The sequence below is a fragment of the Sus scrofa genome, chromosome 6, assembly GCF_000003025.6.
Source record: "Sus scrofa isolate TJ Tabasco breed Duroc chromosome 6, Sscrofa11.1, whole genome shotgun sequence".
NCBI lineage: Eukaryota > Metazoa > Chordata > Mammalia > Artiodactyla > Suidae > Sus > Sus scrofa.
The window spans coordinates 88919729-88938784 of NC_010448.4; the positions used below are offsets into that span (position 1 = coordinate 88919729).

At 45.1% G+C, this 19056-nt stretch overlaps 1 protein-coding gene across 2 annotated transcripts in view; it reads left to right on the forward strand.

The window, feature by feature from the left end:
* Positions 2518-19056, forward strand: part of ZBTB8A (zinc finger and BTB domain containing 8A) — a 40610-nt gene continuing 24071 nt past the window's right edge. Inside the window, exon 1 of one of the 2 annotated variants that reach the window (XM_003356289.4) lies at positions 2518-3477. The gene's annotated coding sequence lies outside the window, so the exon portion shown is untranslated. The remainder of the gene's footprint in view (positions 3478-19056) is intronic. The other variant, XM_005665187.3, reaches the window with a different exon arrangement.

Genomic DNA, 19056 nt, shown 5'->3' on the forward strand with positions numbered 1-19056 from the left:
CTTGGATTATTCCCTCTTGGTATGCTCTCTTGGGGACACTCTTTCAGAATCCAGCCACCATGCAGCGAGAAGCCCAAGTCACATGGAGAGGCCATGTGTAGGACGCCAGATGACAGTCACAGCTGAGCCTAATTTTCAAGTAATCCTGGCCTTGGTGCTGGATCTGTGAGGGAAGAAACCTCCAGATGATTCCAGTTCCCAGCAGCTCAAGTCACCCCCAGTGGTATGAGCCGTCCCAGCTGAGACTCCAGACATTGTGGAGCAGAGAGACAAGCCACCCTTGCGGTGACATGTCAAATTCTTGAGGAGTTCCCGTCATGGTGCAGTGGTTAACGAATCCGACTAGGAACCATGAGGCTGCGGGTTCCGTCCCTGCCCTTGCTCAGTGGGTTAACGATCCGGCTTTGCCGTGAGCTGTGGTGTAGGTCGCAGATGCGGCTTGGATCCCATGTTGCTGTGGCTCTGGCGTAGGCTGGTGGCTACAGCTCCGATTCAACCCCTAGCCTGGGAACCTCCATATGCTGCGGGAGCGGCCCAAAGAAATAGCAAAAAGACAAAAAAAAAAAAAAATTCTTGAGCCATGGACTCCATAAGCATAATAAAATACTCTTTTTTTATTATTTACTTATTTATTTTTGGCCACACCCATAGTATGTGAAAGTTCCCAGGCCGGGGGTCAAACCCACCCCACAGCAGCAACCCAACGCTGGATCCTTAACCCTCTGTGCCACAAGGGAATTCCAATAGTGACAACGCTGGATCCTTAACCCTCTGTGCCACAAGGGAATTCCAATAGTCTTTGATTTATGCCACAAAGTTCAGGTTGATTTATTACACAGCAATGGTAACTAGACTATCACCCTTCCCCACCAGATCTCTCAAGGGTTGTGTATTCTCACCACCTCTATTTCTTTATCCCTATGTAGTCCCCTAATCTGGATTTTGCTCCCTTCTTTCAAGCGTAATAATGTTCTCTGAAGTCAATGATTTCCAAGTTGTTAAATCCAATAGACATTTTCTTTCTTTCTTTTTTTTTTCTTTTTGCCATTTCTTGGGCCGCTCCCTCGGCATATGGAAGTTCCCAGGCTAGGGGTCCAATAGGAGCTGTAGCCGCTGGCCTACGCCAGAGCCACAACAACACAGGATCCGAGCCGCGTCTGCAACCTATACCACAGCTCATGGCAACACTGGATCCTTAACCCACTGAGCGAGGCCAGGGATCGAACCTGCATCCTCATGGATACTAGTTGGGTTTGTTTCTGCTGAGCCACAATGGAAACTCCCCCCCTCCTAGTTTCCATAACACCGCACTATCCCACATCTCTTCCTTCTATCCCAGTCACTTCTTAGATTCTTGCAATTTTACTTTCCTCTAGGAAGCCACTAGATGATGAAGCTGGTGATGCTTGTTCTATGCTTTATTCTTTTCTTATTTTATATTCTCTTTCTCTATCTATATCCATGGTTTTAATTCCTAGCTACATTGATGACAACACTTTACCTCAAATAATTTTATCTATTATGTTCCAGGCCATATGTCCAAATGCCTTTTAACATTTTGTACTATCTAGGGTTCTTAGTGACACAGACTCATTTGCCTTGGCTGATTTAAACAGAAATGAATGTATTAAAAGTTTACAGAATTATGGGAAGAGCAAAGCATAGGGTTTGGTGCCTATGCTAACCAGGTAGAAACAACAGCAAGTCATACCATAGAACTGGCCTGGTAAGGATACCAACACTGCTCTCAGCAGAGACCTGGCAGCTGGCACCACAGATAACCCTAGTGCTGGACAGCGGATACTGCCACTAACAGCACTGCCTCTATGGCACCTGGAGACACTATCTTGCTGCAACAGTCACCACTGCCAGAAAAGATTCTTAGAGGTTCCTGCTTCTTGGTGGTATAGCTCCCTCATCAAAGTCCCCAGTAAGTGCCTCTGATTATTAAAGTGTAGCCCATGACCATTGCCTTAGCCACAAGGGATTCTGGGAAAGCAAGTCACTGGCATTTCCAGATTCTGCTGCAGAAGGCAGATTCTATCTCCCACCAATTATTCATAACATAAGAAGTTCGCCAAACATATAAATTGAGTTTCAGAAGCTAGGAGGGGGAAGTTGAGGGAAAAAACTTCCATTACTTTTTCCTTGCAACAAAGGATGTGCTCTCTTGAGGAACAAGTTTGTAGAACTTTTTTGCATGTTTTAATTAATTAAGGCTAAAATAAAACCCTTTGTGATAACAATGCCCAGGTCTTTGGGGGAGAATTCTCAATGGGGATGCTAGCAGAATAGTTTGGGTACATCCAAATCTCCTGATACCTAGCAGGTTTTCAAACATGTTTTCAATTACCTGTTCAGAATGTGAGAAGGTGCAACTAAATAGCAAAATAACTCAAGTAATACAGAAGTGACATTAAGAGATAGTTGTGAATATTTTGTATCCTTCTAGTAGAGACTATGATCCTCAAATCACATAGCTAACTATTGATGAAACCACAGTAATAAATTCTGTTCAGTATGACTGAGTGTGACAAAAGAGAGAAATCCAACAAAAACTAAATGTTTTAAAATTTTGAGTCTTTTTTTCGGTTTTGCTATATCACAGTATTATTCAATGCCTGACCCCAGCAGAAGGAACTGGAAAACGTAGTTTGTAGAATTAATGTTTGCCTGCTAACTATGAATATTCAGTGATTTATGATGTTAGCAGATATAGAACCTGACGTGTGTACTCTAAACATTAGGGATGTATCATCAATGTTAGTATTTGACAACACAAAACCTCCTATTCTTACTAGTTTTATATTTTCTCTGAACTTGACCAAGGATTATTTTTTCTTATCTCAGCTTCTTGGGTTATCCTCTTCAAAGAAAATTCTTGTGACTTGCAGAGGTTTAGAAAAGATTACCCTTGACTAAAACGAGTTCTTCAAAAAGGGAAAAATTCTGTGCAGATCTCTTCCATTTGACGTTGCTAAACTTAAGTACAATAATGTCACATGCACTTATACAGTAATTGTGGGCACGCCTAAGTCCCTCCCTCTTTCCTAAACCAAATTCCCCAGATCCTAGAAATCCAGCCCTTCTGCCCTCCCGGAGGCGCCTTTCCCAACGTAAAGTACAATTTAAAATTTAAGCTCCTTACTAAATAATGATTCTGTAGTCAAGTGCTAGGGGATCTGGGCACTCCATTGCCTCCGGAGGGTGCAGCAGGGTGTAGGCAAGGGCAGGGGGAGTGGGCGAAGCTGCTGGTTGGTGCCTGAAATCTGTGCGTTGCCCCTTTAATTGTGTCCCCAGCCCTCGGGCGTTTCTGTCCAACGCCCACGTCAGCAAATACCTTTTGTTTCTCTCACGTTGGGGCTACTTGTTTTAGGGCGCAAAGGAACGGCTTCAAAAGGGGGTATTTCCCCTGCCGGGAACCGGGAATCTTCCCCCAGCCCGCGCGCGCGCCCCGCCGGTGCGCCGCGGCCCGCGGTAAGTGGCTGCGCGCGACGCGGGCGAAGGGCGGGCGGGGCGTCGGGGCTGCCCGGGACGGGCCCACGAGCCTAGCTGCGGGCGAAGGCGCCGCGGGCTCTGGTCCCCGGGCGGCAGCGGCGGCGGCGACAGCGGGATGCGGCCCCGGCGCGGCGCCCCCAGACGTTCCCGGTCCAGAGAGCGGCGGGAGGCGCAGAGGCGAGCGGGCGCCATTTGCAGCCCCGGGCACAGCGGCGGTGGCGCGCCGGCTCCGAGGGGCTGGAGACGGTCACAAAGGAGGCGCGGGCAGCCGGCGCCCAGGACCCGGCCTCCGGGCGGCGGCCAGCGGGGGAGAGGCGGGCGGCGGCGGGGCGCACCGGTCCCCGGACTGCGCGGCCGCCTCTCCGGCGCCCATCCAACCGCCCGGCCCGGCCCGCCTGCGCGCCCGGGAGGGGTTGCGGGACAATGGCAGCGCCGTCGCCGCCCGCGCCCGCCCAGCGCCGCGCCCGCCTGGCCGCCCGGCCTGGCCCGGCCGCGGCGCGGGGAAAGGCGGGAAGGCGCGCGGAGCCTCCTGGCGGCGGCGGCGGGAAGGCGGCGCGGGGACCGTGCCGGGCGTGTCTGGAGCCGTCGGGCGGCGCGGACTCCCGGAGGGTCGGCAGCCAGCCGGGCTCGGGCTGCGCGGCGGGTGATGGGTGGCCCGCCGGGTGGGGTGGCCAAGGTCCGGGGCTTCTCTCCTGCAGCTCCGGGCGCTTCCTCGGGTAGGTGGCTGGCTGGGCAGTAGTCCGAGTTTCTGCGTACATCCTCCATCCTTTGGTTTTATATGGTGATGTGACAGATCCGGGCTGAGAAGCCAAGGCAGACTTACTATACCTAACAAATATTGAGCTATAATTATTATTTTATGCCGAACCCACACGTACGCACCTTCTACCTATGCAGACGGCCTCTCTTGTAAGTTAATTAGTGGTTTGGCCCCTTCTCCATCGCATGCGCTTATTTATTGTTGATTGTGCCAGTAGCCAGCCAGTCTCCACATCTTTAAAAGGCGTGGTTTTTTTGTTTTTTTTTTTCTCCCCTTTTTTTCCTTTTAAATTGAGATATGGTAGACAAGTAACATTGTGTTAGTTTTAGTCCAATGAGTGTTTGGAAGCCGCAGATTCTCACCTATTGGGCTTTTAAACTCCACACATCAGTTTTACTTCTATTCTTGATAAATGTTTTTATTTGCAGAACTTTAGTAAATGGAGTGCTTTCGCCTATATGAATTATATCACATAAAACAACTACCCAGTCAGGCTGAGGATTATTTCACTTTCTAGATGAGGAAACACATTAAGCATTTAAGCTTTAAGCCAGGAGGTGAGAGGTGGCAGCCTTCCAATGCCCTTGCCTCCTGCTCTAGCTCTTCATTTCCTCCTAAAGTCACCTCCAGAGCTTTCCAGTAAGCAACTCATATTGCTTCCCTGCTCTGAAAACGTTAACTGATTTGTATCAGAAGCAAATCTAAAATCCTCAGCAGAAGAACCCCAGCTCAATCTTCCTTTCTGTAACCTTCCCCAAGCCCTGGGTATGGCTGGGTTTGTGAGGCCCCTGGAGCAAGAGCCCTTTGCTATAACCAGAGATCAGATGTCTTTATTCCCAGGAGCCCCCTGACCACACAAGATGTTAATGGGAAGTGAGGATCCAACCTGCCGGTCTTGGCTAAACGGACATGGCTCTAAAATGTTAGTAGGAGGCATCGTCTTGACCTTTTCCACATCATGTAAATTTCCGACCCGGTAAAGAAGGCACTCTGCTAGACCTTTTCTCAGGGCCTTGAAATTACCAGCTTTGCTGTTGATAGTGATTTGAGCCCAGGAAAAACTTTGTAAGATAGGGCAATACTTGTTTCCTCCTATATCATTTAAATCTTATTTTCTAGATCAAATGGAATTTCTGTCTAATAGGTTCAACCCTTTCAGTGACCTAACTACATGTTTATCAGATTTAAAAGATTTGGTGCAAGTTTTTTCATCCCCTTGAGGGAAGTCTTTGTCACCTCTTTGCTCAGAATTGGTCAGTGGCTCCCCATCTTCAGTGGCTCCCCATTTTACTCAGACCAAAAGTCGGAGGCCCCTAAATAGTCTGTAAGGCCTTGTAGAAACTGGTCCCATGATGTCCTACCTGCCCCAGCCCTCCTTAATGTTCCTCCAGTCTTCTTTGCCTGCTTCACCTCAGAGCCTTTGCACTTGCTGTTACATCTGCCTGGAACACCCTTCCCCCAGATGCCTGACTGACTCTTTGTCCTCCTTTGGACCCTTTTTTTTTTTTTTTTTCTTTTCTTTGGCCCCAGCCTGCAGCTTGATGTGGGATCTCAGTTCCCAGACCAGGGATGGAACTCAAGCCACAGCAGTGAAAGCACCACATCCTAACTACTAAACCACCAGGGAACTCTCTAGACTTTATTTTTTTAATTAAAAAATTTCTTTTCCTTTTTTTTTTTTTTTCTTTTTGGCATCCACAGCACATGGAATTTCCCGGGCCAGGGACTGAATCTGAGCCACAGCTGCATCAACACCAGATTCTTAACCCAATGAACCAGGCTGGGGATCAAGCCTGTACTGCCTCAGAGACAGTGCCAGATCCATAACCTGCTGTACCACAGTGGGAACTCCTGGATTTTTCTTTAAATGCCATCTTTTCATTGAGATTTGCCCAAATACTGCTTTGATTTTCTTAAACAGTTTTATACTTAGTTCTAAATCTTTCCGGGGTTGGAGTTCCCGTTGTGCCGTGGTGGAAACGAATCTGACTGGTATCCATGAGGATGTGGGTTCAATCCCTGGCCTCGATTAGTGGATCGGGGATCTGGTGTTGCCGTGAGCTATGGTGCAGGTCGTTGACATGGCTCGCTCGGATCCTGAGTTGCTGTGGCTGTGGCATAAGATGGCAGTTGTAGCTCCGATTTGACCCGTAGCCTGCCAACTTCCATATGCTGCAAGATCGACCCTAAAAAGTAAAAAAAAAAAAATTTGGCCATGCCAGCAGCATGCAGAATTTCCCAGGCTAGGGATTGAACCCACACCTCTGCAGTGACTACTCTGGATCCTTAACCTGTTGAGCCACACGGGAACTCCCCAATTTTTTTTCTTTTGGCTGTGGCTAGGACATGCGGAAATTCCTGGGTCAGGGATTGAACCCATGCCACAGCTGTAACCAGAGCCATAGTATTGACAACGCCAGATCCTTAATCCTCTGAGCCACGGGAACTCTGCAAATTGAACTGACTGTTTACATGAACTAGTATAACTTGCTGTTTCAACTTACAAAGTCAATCTACTGAAAAGAAAAATTGAAACATTTTACCCATTTTCATGACTTAGTCACATATTTTGAGAATAACTTAAACCTTTCCTGATGACTCAAGAGTACAATTATGTGGGAATTCCCTGTGTGGCTCAGCAGAAACAAACCTGACTAGTATCCATGAGGACGTGAGTTTGATCCCTGGCCTCGCTCAATGGGTTAAGGATCTGGTGTTGCCTTGAACTGTTGTGTAGGTGGCAGACAAGTCTTGGATCCTGAGTTGCGATGGCTGTGGTGTAGCCTGGCAGCCTCAGCTCTGATTCGACCCCTGGTCTGGGAACTTCCACATGCCATGGGTACAGCCCTAAAAGGCAAAAAAAAAAAGAGTACAATTATGAATGCAAGTTATGTTAATGCTTTGTAGGCATAAATACTATAAGTTGTAGCTAACCCTAATTTATAGGACAATTCCTATTTTCTTTCTTTTTTTCTTTTTTTGTCTTTTCTTGAGCTGCTCCCATGGCATATGGTGGTTCCCAGGCTAGGGGTCTAACCAGAGCTATAGCCACCGGCCTACACCAGAGCCACAGCAGTGTGGGATCTGAGCCGTGTGCAACCTACACCACAGCTCACGGCAACGCCAGATCCTTAATCCACTGAGCGAGGCCAGGGACCGAACCCACAATCTCATGGTTCCTAGTCTGATTCGTTAACTGCTGTGCCATGACGGGAACTCTGACAATTCCTATTTTCTTGGAAAAGTTCCTGTTATCCCTTCTGTTATTCACTCTGTCTCCACTCTCTCAATTCAGTTCGTCACCATTTCTTGCTTTGACAACTGCATTAAGCCTTTAAATTGGTCTCCCTGGCCCTGCCTCTCCCGCTGTTTCTTTTTCTCCATGCTGTCTCGGGTTTTCTTCTGGGTATACAAGTTGGATCATCATAATAATCATACCTAATATTTATTGAGCCCCAGCTTCATGCTGCTAATTATGTTGGGCATTTTGCATATATCATGGTCAGAAGAAAAGTGTAAGAATTAGGAGTGCTGGTTCAGGGTCAGTCACTGAATTTCAATCTCTGTTCACTTGCTCCTTTTGCAGTCTTAGAGAAGATTTTCTTTTCTCTGTGCCTTCATTTCTTTTTTCTTTTCTTTCTTTCTTTCTTTTTTTTTTTTTTTTTTTTTTTTTTTTTCAGAACCTGCAGCATTTGGAAGTGCCCAGGCTAGGGATCAAACCTGAACCACTGCAGTGACAATACCACATACCTAAACCACTGAGCCACATGGGAACTCCTGTGCCTCCATTTCTTGATCTAAACCATGTGAATCAGAGTAGCACTTACCTCATGAGGTTATTGTGAGGACTGAAATAAGCTAATGAGTATTGGGAGTTCCCGTCATGGCTCAGTGGTTAACGAATCCGACTAGGAACCATGAAGTTGCGGGTTCGATCCCTGGCCTTGCTCAGTGGGTTAAGGATTCGGCATTGCCGTGAGCTGTGGCATAGGTCGCAGACACAGCTCGGATCCCTCATTGCTGTGGCTGTGGTGTAGGCCAGCAGCTACAGCTCTGATTAGACCCCTAGCCTGGGAACCTCCATATGATGTGGGTATGGCCCTAGAAAAGGCAAAAAAAAAAAAAAGATGAGTATAAAGTGTTGAGTACAGTGCCTAGTAAACAGTCAAATATTAGCTATTTCTTTTTATTAAGATAATAACCCATATACCATAAAGTTCACCTTTATTTTGGCTGCACCTGCAGCATGTGAAATTTCCTGGGCTGGGGATCAAACCTGTGCCAAAGTTGTAGCCTGCACCACAGCTGTAGCAACACTGAATCCTTAACTGTGCTACAAAGGAACTTCCCCAAATTCACCCTTTTAAAGTGTATAATTCAGTGTTTTTTAGTGTACTCACACAGTTGTGCAACCATCACCACCCTCAAATTCCAGAACATTTTCACCACTGCATAAAGAAATCCCATACCCAGTGGAGTTCCCGTCGTGGCGCAGTGGTTAACGAATCCGACTAGGAACCATGAGGTTGCCGGTTTGATCCCTGGCCTTGCTCAGTGGGTTAACGATCCGGCTTTGCTGTGAGCAGTGGTGTAGGTCGCAGATGCGGCTCGGATCCCACGTTGCTGTGACTCTGGCGTAGGCTGACAGCTACAGCTCCGATTTGACCCCTAGCCTGGGAACCTCCATATGCCGTGGGAGCGGCCCAAGAAATGGTAAAAAGACAAAAAAAAAAAAGAAAAAGAAAGAAATCCCATACCCAGAGATTGTGGCTCAGCAGGTTGAGAATCTGACATGGTGTCCATGAGGATGTGGGTTCAGTCCCTGGCCTTGCATACTGGGTTAAAGATCCAGTGTTGCTGTAAACTGCAGTGTAGATCACAGATGTGGCTTGGATCCTGTGTTGCTGTGGCTGTGGTATAGGCCAGCAGCTCCAGCTCTGATTTGACTCCTAGCCTGAGAACTCCCATGTGCTGCAGATGCATCGTAAAAAAGAACAAAAAAGAAGAAATACCATACCTATTAATATTCATACTCCATTTCTGAATCTCCCTAGCCCCTGACAACCACTAATCTACTCTCTGTCCCTATCATCTGCCTATTCTGGACATTTCATATAAATGAAATCATAAGGTATATGGTCTTTTGTGCCTGGCTTCTTTAACTTAGCTTGAGGTTTTTAAAGTTCATCCATGTATAGCAGGTACTCAGTTCTTCATTCCTTTTTATGGCTGAATAACAGTCCATTGTATGGATATAGCACATTTTGTTTATCCTTTTTCCCAAATGGTGATGGACATGTGGGCTGTTTCCACTCTTCAGCTATTATCCATAATGCTGCTATAAATATTTGTATACAAGTTTCAATGGGGACACAAGTTTTCATTTCTTTTGAACATATACCTAGGAGTGGAACTGTGGAGTCCTGTGGTAACTCTGTTTAGGAGGAGTTCCATTGTGGTTAAGCAGAAACAAACCCGACTATTATCTGTGAGGATGTGTGTTCAATCCCTGGCCTCACTCAGTGGGTTAAGGATCTGGCGTTGCTGTGGTGTAGGTGGAGGACATGGCTCAGCTCCTGCGTTGCTCTGCCTGCGATGTAGGCAGCAGCTGCAGCTCTGATTCAACCCCTAGCCTGGGAATGTCCATATTCCACAAGTGAGGTCCTGAAAAAGCAAAAAAAAATCACTTAGGAACTGCCAGACTCTTCCAAAGTGGATGCACCACTTACATTCCCACCAGCAATACATGAAGGTTCTGATTTTTCCACATCCTGGCAACACAATATTGTGTGTATTTATGGTAGTCATACTAGTGAGTGTGACACAATATTGTGAGTATTTATGGTAGTCATACTAGTGAGTGTGAAGTCAAATCTAGTGATTTTTACTTGCACTTCCCTAATGACTACTAATGTTAAACATATCTTCATGTGCTCTTGCTGTTTATCTTAATTTCTTATTGTTATCAATCCTATTTATCTTACCTATTATCTAATCCTCTTAACAGACTTCCTTAGAGCCACTTAAGAGTCAATATCCCCATTTTACAAAAAGGAAATTGATGCTTAGAGTTAAGTAACTTGAGGGAGTTCCCTGGTGGCCTACCAGTTAAGGACCTAGTGTTGTCACTGCTGTGGCTTGGGTCATTTCTGTAGCTCATGTTTGATCCCTGGCCCAGGAACTTCTGCATGCTGTGGTGGGACCGGGAAAAAAAAAGTTAAGCCACTTGACAAAGTCACATAGCTAGTCACTGGTGACCTATTACCATGTTGCTTCTCTTAAAATCCTTCAAAAGTGCCCCAAACCTAGGAAAGTGGAGGGGCTTCAGGATCTGGCACCTACATATTTTTCTCTGTTCATCTTCCATTATCCCTTCACAGACCCTGAGTCTCTAGCCATAGCATATACATATATTTTTAAGAGGTCCTGGAGTTTAATACCTGTCTGTGCCTTTGCCTTTGGTGCTTCTGTCTAGAATGCTCTTTGAGGAGTTCCCATCATGGCTCAGCAGTAAAGAACCCGATTAGGATCCATGAGGATGAGGGTTCAATCCCTCATAACAGGGACATAATAAGACATAATAAATAAATAAACAAATAAAATAGAATGCTCTTTGATCTGTTCTTCATATATTAACTTTTACCTATCCTTCAAGACTTGACTGTTACTGCCTTTTGGAAATTTTTGTGGACACTCCCAAGTAAAGTCATTTGCTTCTCTGGTTTTTAGTTTCCTCCTCCTAGGAGTATTTTCTTTCTCTCTTTCTCCTTCTCTCACTTTGCTGATAGACATTGAGGTGTTCTAGAGCACTGATCTCTTCTTGTCATCATCTTTCTATTCCCAAGGCCAGGGATAGGCAGGCATAAAGCAGATACTCAATAAATATGTATCGAATGAATACTTTTCACATTTCAGCTTGAATATCTGGCCTTATAAAAAGAGAATAAAATAGGAGTTCTCACTGTGGCATATCAGGATCTATGACGTCTTGGGAGTGTTTGATCCTTGGTTTGATCCTTGGTCCAGCACCGTGGGTTAAGGATCCAGAGTTGCTGCAGCTGCGGCTTAGATTACAGCTGTGGCTCAGATCTGATCCCTGGCCCTGGAACTCCATGCCTCAGGGTGGCAAAAAAAAAAAAAAAAAAAAAAGAATAAAATAGGAAAAGAAAACATGTACAGCTATATGAAGTTCAAAACAGTGTAAAAGTGGAGTTCCCATTGTGGCTCAGTGGTTAACTAACCTGACTAGTATCCATGAGGACGCAGGTTCAATCCCTGGCCTTGCTAAGTGGGTTAAGGATCTGGCATTGCCGTGAGCTGTGGTGTAGGTCACAGATGTGGCTCGGATCCTACGTTGATGTGGCTGAGGCGTAGGCCAGCGGCTACAGCACTGATCCGACCCCTAGCCTGGGAATGTCCATATGCCTCTGGTGTGGCCCTAAAAAGACAAAAGACAAAAAAAGAAAAAAGAAAAGAAAACCCCATAGCATAAAAGTAATTACTGCATCAAAAGATGAAGTTGCTTTTTCTTGTTTGTTTTGGCCATGCCCATGGCATGTAGAAGTTCCCGGATCAGGGATTGAATCCATGCCACAGCAGCGACCTGAGCCACTACAGTGACAATGCCAGATCCTTAACCTGCTGCACTATCAGGGAACTCTTTTTTTTTTTTTTTGTCTTTTTGCCATCCCTAGGGCCGCTCCCGTGGCATATGGAGGTTCCCAGGCTAGGGGTCTAATCGGAGCTGTAGGGGTCTAATCGGAGCTGTAGCCACCGGCCTACACCACAGCCACAGCCACAGCCACAGCAATGCAGGATCTGAGCCGCATCTGCAACCTACACCACCGCTCACTGCAACGCTGGATCCCCAACCCACTGAGCAAGGCCAGGGATCCAACTCACAACCTCATGGTTCCCAGTGGGATTCGTCAACCACTGTGCCATGACGGGAACTCCTATCAGGGAACTCTTGAAGTTGTTTTGTTTCATTTATTTTTCTAACCCTTCAGAAAATCTACTGCTTTGAGTCCTAGACTCTTAGCATCATCTGAACCACTGAGGGTATATTAACCCCTTTGCTTCATGTCCCTTTATTTACTGGCATTGTTGGATAAGGTGCAACATAAGGCTCTTACAATTTCAGAGTATTTGAGGGAAGCTTTATTTCAAAAATCTACTATATACATATATATATATATATATATATATATATATATATTTTTTTTTTTTTTTTTTTTTTTGTCCTTCTATGGCCGCACCTGCAGCGTATGGAGGTTCCCAGGCTAGGGGTCTAATCAGAGCTGTAGCCCCTGGCCTTTGCCACAGCCACAGCAACAGGGGATCCAAGCCGAGTCTGCGACCTACACCACAGCTCATGGCAACACAGGATCCTTAGCCCACTGAGTGAGGCCAGGGATTGAGCCCACAACCTCTTGGTTCCTAGTCGGATTGTTAACCACTGAGCCACGACAGGAACTCCTACAGTATATTTTTTATCAGCAGAAGTCTCCTGCAAACCAAACCAGGGACATAATTTTATCTAAGACCATCTTAATATGTATATTAGAATAGTATTCTAAGTCTAAACATACCGAGACCAGCTCAGCAGGATGGGGCTGAAGAACGAGTGCTGTGAAACTTAAGGAAAAAAGTTAACATAAAACAAGACACAGAGGCATTTATCTTAAGTAAAGGTGGGAACCGGGGGACTCAAAATCTCAGGGACCAAGAGCACGCCTCAAGAAACCGCACCGCTTTTATTGTGCTTTTTAGGATGATGGATGTCAAGTGAGGAGGGGCTGTGGGTGGAGGATATAGGGTTTGTTTACTATTTTATAAGTTCTTTTTATTATTTTAAAAGCCACTTAGCTGGTAGAAGGTTAAGCTTTTACTCTGACCTTTAGGCATATAACAATCATTTGAGTTAGCTATCTATGCATAGCATTCCAGAGAATCCTCACTGTGCTTCTGCAAAGGGCATGACTATTTGGGGCAACTGGGCGTGCCTAGGTTTTCACCTTAGTTCTCTTTGCTAATGCACATTCCGCTCCTAAACCACATGGCCATGAGGTTCCTCTTTCTCTTATTCCTTAGAGGACATATCATGCTTGTGCAAACAGCGTGCCCATCTGCACAGGTCCGGCGTGCCTAGACCAACGCAGTATGTCCTCATTCAGCTGACCCTATGAATAGCTTATGCCTTTAGGTCTTTGTTCTTAAGCTTAAGTCATTTACCAGCACTGTGACTGTTTGTCAAGCAGGAAGATGGGATAAAGTAAAGCAGGACAAGATGGAGTTTTCAGCAAAGAGGCTAAGAAAATATTGTAGAAACGTGTCTCGTGACATAAATATTAAAAATTTAAACTTTCAGATTGCAAATCTTATTGAGTACAGATCTCATTCTCATAAAGTCTCTGTGATAACATTTTAAAAACAACCTAAATTTTAAAAAACAAAACAACCTAAGTGTGGGTTAATGGATGAATGGATAAAGAAGATGCGCGCGCGCGCGTGTGTGTGTGTGTGTGTGTGTGTGTGTGTGTGTGTGTGTGTCTAGACATAATGGAATAATATTTAGCCACGAGAAAAAAGAAATCCTGTCACTTGTGATAACATGGATGGAGCCTGAGCATGTTATGCTGAGTGAAGTAAGCCAGACAGAGAAAGACAAATACTGCATATTATCACTTATATGTGGAATCTTTTTTACAAAAAGCCAAATTCATAGAAACAGAGTAGAAAAGTAGTTGTCAAGGACTAGAGGATGGGAAAATAGGCACAAACTTCCAGCTGTAAAATGAGTAAGGTCCGAGATCTAATGTGTAACATGGTAACTGTGGTTGATAACACGGTATTGTATGATTGAAACTTGTTAAGGGAGTAGACCTAAATGTTCTCACCAAACAACAAAAAAAGATAAATATGTGAGGTGCTGCATATTTTAACTAACTAGCTGGGAGGAATCCTTTCACAATGTGTATTATATCAAATTACCACAATGTTCACTTCAAATATCTCACAGTTTTGTCATATATATATGGGCGGGGTGTTGCACCTGTAACATACGGAGTCTCCAGGCTAGGGATTGAACCCGTGCCACAGCAGCGACCGAAGCTGCTGCAGTGGCGGTGCCATATCCTTAACCCACTTCGCCACAAGGGAATTCCCTGTCAGTTTTATTTTAGTGAACCCCAAAAAATCTGAATAACAAACACTCTTGTTCATAAAGCATAATCGATGAGGTAACATTTGAAATGGGAAAATGGCAGAAATTGCTTCTAAAAAATAACTGTTTGTTAGGGTGAAGTCTAGAATAACTAGTTAGAAGAACTAGTTGACTAGTTAGAGTAGAGGTTTGCTCTCCTCAGGTACACTGTAGTTTTGAAATGATCACTCTCTCTGGGTATACAGATATGATGGAACAAATTTTTTGTGTCCACTTTTGTATAAGTTAGCATTCTTCAGCCCACAAGAAAATGTGTGGTAATAAAATTCTAAAATGTTTACATTTTCTACTCAGTCGAAGCAGTGTTTTGGGGGGGTTTCTTTTGTTTGTTTATTGTGTTTTGGTCTTTTTAGGGCCGCACCCTCGGCATATGGAAGTTCCCAGGCTAGGGGTTGAATTGGAGCTGCAGCTACCAGCCTCCACCATAACCACATTGCAGGTCATGGCAACTCCGGATCCTTAACTCACTGAGCGAGGTCAATGGTTGAACTCTCCTCCTTATGGATATTAGTCGAGTTTGTTACCACTGAGCCACAACAGGAACTCTTTAAAGCAGCATTTTAAAGTGGTCTGCGTAACTGATAATAGCATATGCTATTAATATTATTAGTATAATAATGGCTAACATCTCTCAAGGGCTTATTATAAGACAGCCACTGTTGTAAGCATTTAAGACTGTCTTTTCATTTACTCTGTCCCATAATTCTAGAAGGTATAGGTATTATTACTAGTCACATTTTACAGATGAAGAAACTGAGGCACAAGAAGGTTAACTTCCTATGTTATCCAGTAAGTGTGTGGCAGAGCCAGAATTTGTACCTAGGCAATCTGATTCCAGAGCCTGTACCCTCTGCTCACTCACAGACAGACTACTCACCCTTCTTCCTACATTTTGAGGCATCTGATGGGCTAATATATCATCTGGGCCCAGTTGCAGCAAAGAGAAACCACTCTAGGATTTAATTCGTCTACTAAAGGGAACTAAGTGCTCACAAAAATCATTGGAAAGGCCACGAGGAGTGGGCTCCAGGCTAGGCCTTCAGAAATTTTTCCCAGGAGCAGACTGCCAAACAGACCCTCAAGAGGAGGGAATCAGGAGGCCACCACTAGCCCTTCTGAGTTCCAGATGACATTGCTTGGTGCAACTCAAGGGTCAAGAAATTGCTATTCTGGAGTTTCCATCATGGCTCAGTGGTTAATGAATCTGACAAGGAACCATGAGGTTTTGGGTTTGATCCTTGGCCTTGCTCAGTGGATTAAGGATCCGGCGTTGCCGTGAGCAATAGTGTAGGTCACAGATGCTGCTCGGATCCCGAGTTGCTGTGGCTCTGGCTTAGGCCAGCGGCTACAGCTCTGATTAGACCCCTAGCGGGAACCTCCATATGCCCTGCAAAGACAAAAAAAAAAAAAAAAAAAAAGGAAATTGCTATTCTGCAACTGCCCCTCAACACCCACCAACTAGTGACAGCTGAATCTACCAAACTTGTCTCTCTGACAGCTGTGAAACTCTGGACATGGAATGCTTCAGAAAAACCCAATGTTTCCATAAATGTACTTGCCAACATTAACAGCCAGAACAGCAGAAAGATGGCTCCCGCCTCGTTGCTGCCTTCCGAATCTCACAGAACTCTGATGGATGGACTCCCTTTCACATGGGGAAACTTAACTGAAAAGGAGTCTGGGAGAAGAACTTTTTAGTTTTCCACAAGGAGGTTTGAACGCATGCTGGGAGTTAGTTCACACATCTACTCTTAACTAATTTCTGCCAGGGTCATCCCTAAAAATGACGTTTCATCAGCCTGTGGAAACTGGTTTGGGCACAGACTATGTGCAGAAGTCAGTTCTCTTAAAAAGCCCTAGCGGGAGTTCTGGTCGTGGCTCAGTGGAAAGGAATCTGACTAGCATCCATGAGGATGCAGGTGCGATCCCTGGCCTCGCTCAGTGGGGTAAGGATCCTACGTTGTCATGAGCTGTGGTGTGGGTCACAGATGCGGCTCAGATCCCGTTTTGCTGTGGCTGCTGTGGCTGTGGCGTAGGCTGGCTGCTGCAGCTCCGATTTGTCGACTCCTAGCCTGGAAACTTCCATATACTGTGGGTGGGGCCCCCAAAAAACCCCCCAAAAACCTGAAACAGAGGCTTTCTCTTGTGGCCCCTTTGAGGGTTGAGGATCCAGTGTTGTCAGTGCGGCGGCTCAGGTTGCTGCGGTTGCGCTGCTTCAACTCCCAGCCTGTGAACTTCCCTGTGCCACGGGTGTGGCCACATAAGAAAAAAAAAGACTCCAGAATTAAATATTGCTTGCCATTGTACACAACCCAGTATACTGGACAGTCTTAGTGAGTGCCCTTAAGCAGTATTGTTGGAACTGTGAAATTAAAGCTATCAAAGTGAATAACCTTTACAGGACCCTTCTAGCTCACCGGGACTAGCAGTAGATGAGCTTTTAGGGTCGTGAGGAGTTGTTCTCTAAAGCTGTTTATTTTGTTCCCCCAAAGACAGAATCCTAGTTTGCCCCTAAATGAGATCCTGCTGTTTTAATTATGGGTGTTTCTTAAAATCCTTTTCATAACCAATTCTGTTCTTACTATACTTTAAAAAGTAACAGATATAAAGTGTTGATAACTCACTGTTAGGTTTGCTGTTTCCCAGCTCTGTCACCTTTTGCTCTCAGCTTGTTTTTTGTCCCTTTATTTTATTTTTTAGATTTTATTTATTTATTTTTTGCTTTTCATGGCCACAAGTGTGGCATATGGAGGTTCCCAGGCTAGGTAGGGAACTGCAGCTGCTGCCTACACCACAGCCACGGTAACTCGGGATCCGAGCTGTCTTTGCAACCTACACCACAGCTCACATCAATGCCAGATCCTTAACCCACTGAGCAAGGCCAGAGATTGAACCCTCATTCTCATGGATACCAGTTGGGTTTGTTACCTTGGAGTCACAACAGGCACTCCTGTGCCTTTATTTAAAAAAAAAAAAAATTCTCCCCTTCTTCCCAGCTATAGAAACTGTGGGACCTTTTTTTTTTAAAATAAACTTTGCCAATCATAAGAGGAAATGACATTAAACTTTATGGAACACTCAGATCATCTTGGCTGTTTTCTCTTTTGGTTGCTGCTCAGAAAAATTTTTTTATAAACTTCTAGGTCACTGTTTTATTTATTTACTTTTTTTGTCTTGCCTTTTCTAGGGCTGCTCCTGCGGCATATGGAGGTTCCCAGGCTAGGGGTCGAATCAGAGCTGTAGCCGCCAGCCTACACCAGAGCCACAGCACACAGGATCCGAGCCGTGTCTGCAATCTACACCACAGCTCACGGCAACGCCAGATCCTTAACCCACCACTGAACAAGGGGTTCGATCCTTGGCCTGAGCGAGGCCAAAGATCGAACCTGCAACCTCATGATTCCTAGTTGGATTCATTTCTGCTGTGCCAGGACGGGGACTCCTGTTTTCTTCTTTATAGTGGCCTGTATTTTTAAATTTTTTTGTAAGTATATAATACTTTTATAATCAAAAAATGTAGGAGTTCCTGTCATGGCTCAGTGGTTAACGAATCCGACTAGGAACTATGAGGTTGCAGGTTCCATCCCTGGTCTTGCTCAGTGGGTTAAGGATCTGGCGTTGCCTTGAGCTGTGGTGTAGGTCACAGATGAGGCTTGGATCTGGCGTTGCTGTGGCTCTGGTGTAGGCCAGCAGCTGTAGCTCCAATTAGACCCCTAGCCTGGAAACCTCCATATGCCGTGGGTGCGGCCCCAGAAAAGGCAAAAAAAAAAAAAAAAAGAAGTATTATTTTAAAAAGTGATTTCACTTTTTAAATTTAGTAAAAATTATTTTGGCTTAGCTTAATTGATTTTAAAAGCATGAGATTCCTTTTTCCACTGCCTATGAACATAAAGCTTTTTTTAATTCAATGAATTTATCACATCTGTAGTTGTATAATGATCATCACAATCCAGTTGCACAGGATTTCCATCCCACAACCCAAGCACATCCCCCACCCTCCAAACTGTCTCCTCCGGAGACCAAAAGTTTTTCAATGTCTGTGAGTCAGCATCTGTTCTGCAAAGAAGTTCAGTTTGTCCTTTTTTCAGATTCCACATGTCAGTGAAAGCATTTGGTGTTGGTGTCTCAGTGTATGGCTGACTTCACTTAGCTTGATAATTTCTAGGTCCATCCATGTTGCTAAAAATGCTGGTATTTTTTTCCTTTTAATGGCTGAGTAATATTCCATTGTGTATATGTACCACATCTTCTTGATCCACTCCTCTGTTGATGGACATTTAGGTTGTTTCCAGGTCTTGGCTATTGAAAACAGTGCTGCAATGAACATCAGAGTACATGTGTCTTTGCGAGTTGTGGTTTTCTCTGGATAGATGCCCAGGAGTGGGATTGCTGGATCAAATGGTAGTTCTAGTTTTAGTTTCTTGAGGAATCTCCATACTGCTTTCCACAGTGGTTGCACCAGTTTACAATCCCACCAACAGTGTAATAGGGTTCCCTTTTCTCCACACCCTCTCCAGCACTTACTGTTTGTAGACTTTTGGATGATGGCCATTCTGGCTGGTGTAAGGTGGTA